At 38.2% G+C, this 6,238-nt stretch overlaps 2 non-coding genes across 2 annotated transcripts; both read right to left on the bottom strand.

The window, feature by feature from the left end:
* Positions 1-5,959: 5,959 nt before the first annotated feature.
* On the bottom strand, positions 5,960-6,032 carry Trnaa-agc. Its single transcript has one exon. It is a non-coding gene; the product is annotated as a tRNA-Ala (tRNA).
* Positions 6,033-6,146: 114 nt separating this feature from the next.
* Trnay-gua lies at positions 6,147-6,235 on the bottom strand. The gene is given in 2 exon segments: positions 6,147-6,182; positions 6,199-6,235. It is a non-coding gene; the product is annotated as a tRNA-Tyr (tRNA).
* Between the last annotated feature and the right edge of the window lie 3 nt (positions 6,236-6,238).

Below are 6,238 nucleotides of genomic sequence, written 5' to 3'. Positions count from 1 at the left end.
CTGTACCTTTCGTATACAACACTTAGCCATATGAGGCAGCTGAGTACTTTCAGTTGTACAAAGCAATTCTGAAAATGAATTTTAAACATTAATTTCAATTTATATTTAAATGGTCACATGCAGCTAGTGGCTACCATCTTGGACCTTTGGCTCTATAACAGGAGATATAAAAATCCTGGGAGAACATTAGTAGAATATGAAGGATTCTCCAATAGGGACTGGGTCATTCTCTTTCTGGGATTTTTGTAACTTGTGGTTAGAGTGAAGTGAGCTCACAGTGGGTTCCTAATGGCTGGAGAGCACTACCAATTCTTCATCCTAACTTCCAAACTAATCAGATTATTTTAAGGACAGGAGGCTTAGAAATGCCTCAACAAATCAGTATTAGGATTGCTAATATTCCTGAGGATTCTAGAATGTCCTTGGCCTTTTATTTACTCACATTTTCTTTTGTCTTAAGGAAATTGCAAGTTCATACACTTAAAAATAAGAGAAGCTTAGCTCAACAAATATGTTCCTCAAATCCAGCAGGGCATATAATCAAATGAGAGTGAGGCTGAAGGAAACAAAAAAGTAGATACACTTTAAAGCAAGGCAGTGATACAGAGGAAAGAAAGCAACAGCTGGAAAACTGGTCTTACTTGGGGTCCAACCTTTAAGGTAGAAAGAATTCTGGTTTTTACTGTATCAAGCAGAAATGAGAAAATTAGTGGCTGACTAAATCCTTAAAAACAGGAAGAGAATGAAAAACAATGTGGATATAAATGTATTGCTGATCCCATCCCCATCTAGAGTGTAAGCTCCATAAGAGCAGGGTTGTTTTCTGTATTCACAAATATATCTCCAAAGCCTAGAAAAGGGCTTAGCACACAATAAACATTCAACAAAGATTTAATCAGTGAAAGAATAAAGATAATGTGGATATGGATGTACAAAGCTTAGGGTTGCTGAAGGAAGTTTTGAATGGCTAGAAAACTAGGACACAGGTAATCCAAGACTTTAAGGTTAAACTTCAGCCTCAAATCTACTGAAAAGTATTTTAACTTGATGCCAAATTTTAAATTAAGGTAACAAAGTTGTGAATGTCCTGAAATATCTGCCTTCCCTCCCTCCTTTGATTAATGAGGGCACCACATCTGATTGGTGAAGGCCATAGCTCCTTTGAAATTTACTTTTGTCTGAAAACTTCTTGGAATAACTCATATGTTAGAGTGACTATTCTCAGAAGTAGCAAATATTTTAGCCCATGGTCTTTCCAGTGGCAATCTCTTCCATGTCAGGGCATCATGTTATTTCTTTGGTGTCCTGTAACTCAGGGGATGCTTCAAAAAAAGTACTTTTAACCACTGTTTTTCTTATAAATCTGTCTCCACAGAATAATTCTACAAGTTACTGAAGCTGGGGATATACCTCACTGGTACAGCATTTGTCTAGCATGTGAAAGGCCTTTGGTTTAGGCCCAAGTACTAAAAGTTACTTTAAAAAAAAAACCAAAAACTTTCTCCTCGACAAAATGACTCATGCTATCTCCTTACATCAAGGACATGAGTCATACAATCCACAAAATGCTTAACAGTTTTCTCCTATCTACACTGTCAATCTCTTTAATTAATCTGCCTTTTTGTAATAGTTTGGATATATAATTTAAAAGTTTTTAATAAAAAGAAACATTTTATGAATATAAAAATCACAGAGAAATGAACCAATACTTAGCAGAAGTTAACACTGGCATTTTTTTAATTAAATAATTTGTAAATTGAAGTTGAAAGTTTTTATTGCTCCTTCAAATATGTTCTTTTTAAATTTTGTTTCATCATAAAGATCTCTGAGGAAATGTTAAAAACTAACATAATATACTTTTGCCTGAATACTTCTTGGCATAGTTCATGTACCAGAGTTAAACAGTGACTATCCCAAAAAGTATCAAATACTTTAGTCCATCGCCTTTCCAAGGGCAAGTGTCTGAAGTCCTCTCTTGGGTCCAGGCCCTCCTTAGCTGCACTCTGATCACATATACCACACCCCACTCCTCAGTATCCCAGCCTCCTAAGTGATTTCTCTAGTTCATTCTTGCTTCCTGCAATCTATTTCTCACATGTTGCTCATTATTTAAATTCCATAAATGGCCCATTGTTCCTACGATAAGGCCATTAATCTCTGTGATCCCAAAGGTTTGACCTGATTTGGCTCCTGCCTCACTCTATAAACTGTGCTGTTCAAAGAAATAAGATGACAAATATAAGTAAATGGGTGACACATATGAGCCATATGTAACTCTTTAATTTTCTGGCAGTCACGTTCAAAGAGCTGCAAAGAAAGCCAGGTGTGGTGATGCAGGCCTGTAATCCTAGCAGTCCAATAGGCTGAACCAGGAGGATTGCAGGTTTGATTCCAAACTGGGCAGTTCAGATACTTAGGGAGACCCTGTGTCATGATGAAAAATAAAAACAAACTGGGGATATAGCTCTGTGCGAAGAACTGACATTCAAGTTTCAGTGCTGGAAAACAAATAAATGAACTTAAAAGAAAGAAATGAAATGAAATGAATTCTATTAATACATTTCATTTAACTTCAAAACACCTACAATATTATCATCCCAAAATATAATCAATATTTTAAACACTGAAATAGTTCTTTTTTCATTAATTTAGAGATGTCTACTTCATTTTTCTTGCCTTGTCATACTTGTCACTGCTAAAAACACAGAATGGATATCCTTGCATTGTTTCTAAACTGAGGAGGAGCATATGCACTCTTTCACTAGTAAGTATAATGTTAGTTATATGGTTTTCATTGATACGTATTATCAGGTTGATAAAATTACTTTCCAAGTTTGTTGGCACTATAAAAATCAAGTATTGATGCTAAATTTGGTCAAATATTTCTTTAGCCTGTTTAATGTGGCAAATTACATTGACTTTTGAAGATAAACTAGTTCTATACTCCTGGACTAAATTCCCCTTGTACATGCTATTTCATCTTTTTTAAAAAAACAATCTATTATTGGGTTTAGTTGGCTAAATTTCAGTGAGAATTTTTGCATCTCTATTCTATAGTTCTCTTTTTCTCTACTGTGTTTACCTGGTTTTGTTATTAAGAAATGTTGAATTTATACAACTGTTATGGTTTGTGTCTTCTGGTTCCCCAAAGCCTCGTGCAGTCAAGGGTGGACTTCTAGAGTTTGTGATTGATTCATGATCCACTCAGATTATGGGTGTGAGTACTGCCCCCAGCCTGGGGTGGATAGCCTGAGTTCAGCGTAAGGGAGGCAGACTTGCTTTCTGTAGCCTCTGTAGCCACTACTCCTCCATTTTGCACTCTCTGCTCTTTGCTGCTGCCATGAAAGGTTTCTGTCTGCCATGTGCCTCTCTGTTTTGGAGCCAGCTGAGTGTGGACTGAAACCTCCAGTAACTGTGAGTTAAATAAACCTTTCTTTCCTTCACTGAGTGTCCCAGCATTTGTCCAGCAATGAGGGAACAGTAAGTGAGGCAACAACAAATTGGAAAATACTCCCTTTTCAATTGCCATTCTAGTTTTCTTAAATGTTTAGTAAGATGCACTACTAGTCATTGGTTCTAGTGTTTTATGAGAAAAATCAATTAGTTAATACATGTAAAGTTCTTGGAACAGTGTTTGGGTTGTAGAAAGTATTTATTTATTTGTTTATTTATTTATTTATTTTTACGGAAGCGGGGATTGAACTCAGGCACTTACACTTGCCAGGCAAGCACTTATTCTACTGAGCCATCTCCCCAGCCCTGTAGAAAGTATTGAATAAATATTAGTTGCTAAACTTTTAGTCATTTGTATTTCTAATTAAAATAGTATTTATTTCAGAGAACAAATTATTTTGAAACTTTAGGGCAAAAGATTCATTACTACTGTTAACATTTTAATGCATTGTGTAGTCTTCGTAATTTATGCTTGTTTATATTGTTATTTATATAGCTCCATAAATACTTTATCTGCTTAGCATTCAATTATTGATACTTCTTCACAAAGGCTTTGTCTTTTCTTCAATATTTGGAGATTAAACCCAGGGCCTTCACACTGTGCTACATCACCAACATTTTTAAATTACTTTTTTATGTGGAAACACAGTCTAATACTAAGTCACCAGGTGCACTTGAATTTGAAATCCTCCTGCCTTATCCTCCCAGAGTGCTGATACCATGCCCAGGTACAAATTCTTAAATACACTTTGAATAATTTTGCATATTCTATTACATGGTAATGCCATAATGCATTTAACAGTCATTCTGTTTTTTTAGGATTGTTCTACTTTCCTTGCATAGTCCTTCTATTAGATCCAGCTACCACTTTCCTGAAAGATAATTAGGCCTTTAACTATTGTGCGGCTACCAGGTCTCTAGGTGCTGAAATGTATCTGAGGGTCTGCATTTCCCAAGAAAATGATGCTTACTGTTAAATAATGCTTACTGCTCCTTCGTCTCCGCCTTCCTCCTCTCTGTTCTCTGCTGGTTCCTTTCCCTCCTCTTCTATGCCAATAAGAACTAATTCTTGTTGTGTGTGTTTGCCTTAAGGTACTAAGAACTTTAGAGATAACATATTTATGGGACCATTAATAAAGCAGGGACCATTATTATCAGCCCTATTTTACAAATGAGGAAACTGAAGTAACTAAAAGTCAGATAACTTGCCCAAGGTCATACAGCGCAGAGTAGCAAAGCCACAAGGGCGTCTGGTTTCCTGAGCTCCGTGACTAACCGCTAGGCAACCCTGCCTCCTGATCTGTGCTTAGGACTTCTTAAGTGATTTCCATCCTCCGCCTGGCCTGCTGACGATCAGATGTTTGAGTTCTGGCCATGTCAACTGTCAACAAGCACATGTCCTCCACCGGGAGTCCTATTATAGTCATTCCTATTCCTTGGCTTTATCACACATTTCTTATTCTTTTTGTCAAAGTTAAAAGGATTCTTATTAGTTGGAATATGTTTTCATGAACATAATCGTATATTTTAAGTGACTCACATACCTTTAAAACTATATTGAAAATGAAATAAATAGAAAATGAAAGATGCAGCAATAAACCATAAAAAGTTGTACAAAAATGAAACAAAACAAAATAAACAAATCTAACATAAGGTAACAAAAGCACAAAATTACCAAGGACCCTGCTGTGTACAACAAAGTAAAGAATTACTAGTTATTTACTGTACTCTTCAAAAAAAGGTCAGCACTTGTCTGGTAGGTTTGTGTTACGAGAAATACAGGATGGTTTTAATAGGATGAGTGTTCTACAAAATTAGGATACGAAGAATTAATTAATAGAAAGTTGTGTTCTGTTGAGGCAATGAATCTTAGGGAAGTGAGTGTGTGTGTGTGTGTGTGTGTGTGTGTGCGCGCGCGCGCACGCGCGCGTGCGCGCATACCCTGTCTTTAATAAAATTGCACTCGAAGGGACCCCTAGATAGAACGTTTTTACCAATTAACTGTCGCTCAGTGCTGGCTGCTAGTTCCCAGAACAGGGCATTAGGAATCTGTTGTGAAAGCAAAGCGGCACTCCTTCCCTCCTTGCATCCGCCCAGGGTCCCTGCTACCCGCGGGAGGGAGGTGGAGCGGAACTGCCCGCTCACTCCGCTCGGCCAACTTCAGCCGGCTGCCCTTCCCTCGTTCCGCTTCTTGTATCTGTGGGTTCCTCTATGGGCGGCAGAAGTTGTTGACATTATGAAGCAGAAATAACAATGGAGTCAGAGGGGCAACAGGTATCACGGCAATTGGTTGCTATTTGTGAAATAAAACAAATTTCGTGAATTTCCCAAAACAGGCGAAGTATTACTTGGGGTTCATCTTCCAGCAACCGCCGTGGCTTCTACAGAAAGTTTTACAAAGCGATAACCTCGGGATCACTTTACGTTCTTATCTGGTGTCTGACTTTTCAGCTTGAGTTCATGCTAATACGGAGGTGAAAGAAAAAAACTACCACTAGAACAAAACTGGAGGATGCGGGCATCGATCCCGCTACCTCTCGCATGCTAAGCGAGCGCTCTACCATTTGAGCTAATCCCCCATCGCTAGGGGCAGCTGCTTCTCTGTGGCTCTAGAGAAGGGACACAGCAGTGAAACGGCAAGAGTTCCGTGAAAACGTTTTTGATAGTATTAATAAACAAAAATAAGCCACCTCTCCTTCGAGCCGGAATCGAACCAGCGACCTAAGGATGCCTACGAGCGCGCGCCTACAGTCCTCCGCTCTACCAGCTGAGCTATCGAAGGGGG

The sequence above is a fragment of the Octodon degus genome, unplaced genomic scaffold, assembly GCF_000260255.1.
Source record: "Octodon degus isolate 3935 unplaced genomic scaffold, OctDeg1.0 scaffold00091, whole genome shotgun sequence".
NCBI lineage: Eukaryota > Metazoa > Chordata > Mammalia > Rodentia > Octodontidae > Octodon > Octodon degus.
This window is presented reverse-complemented; position numbering and strand designations above follow the sequence as displayed.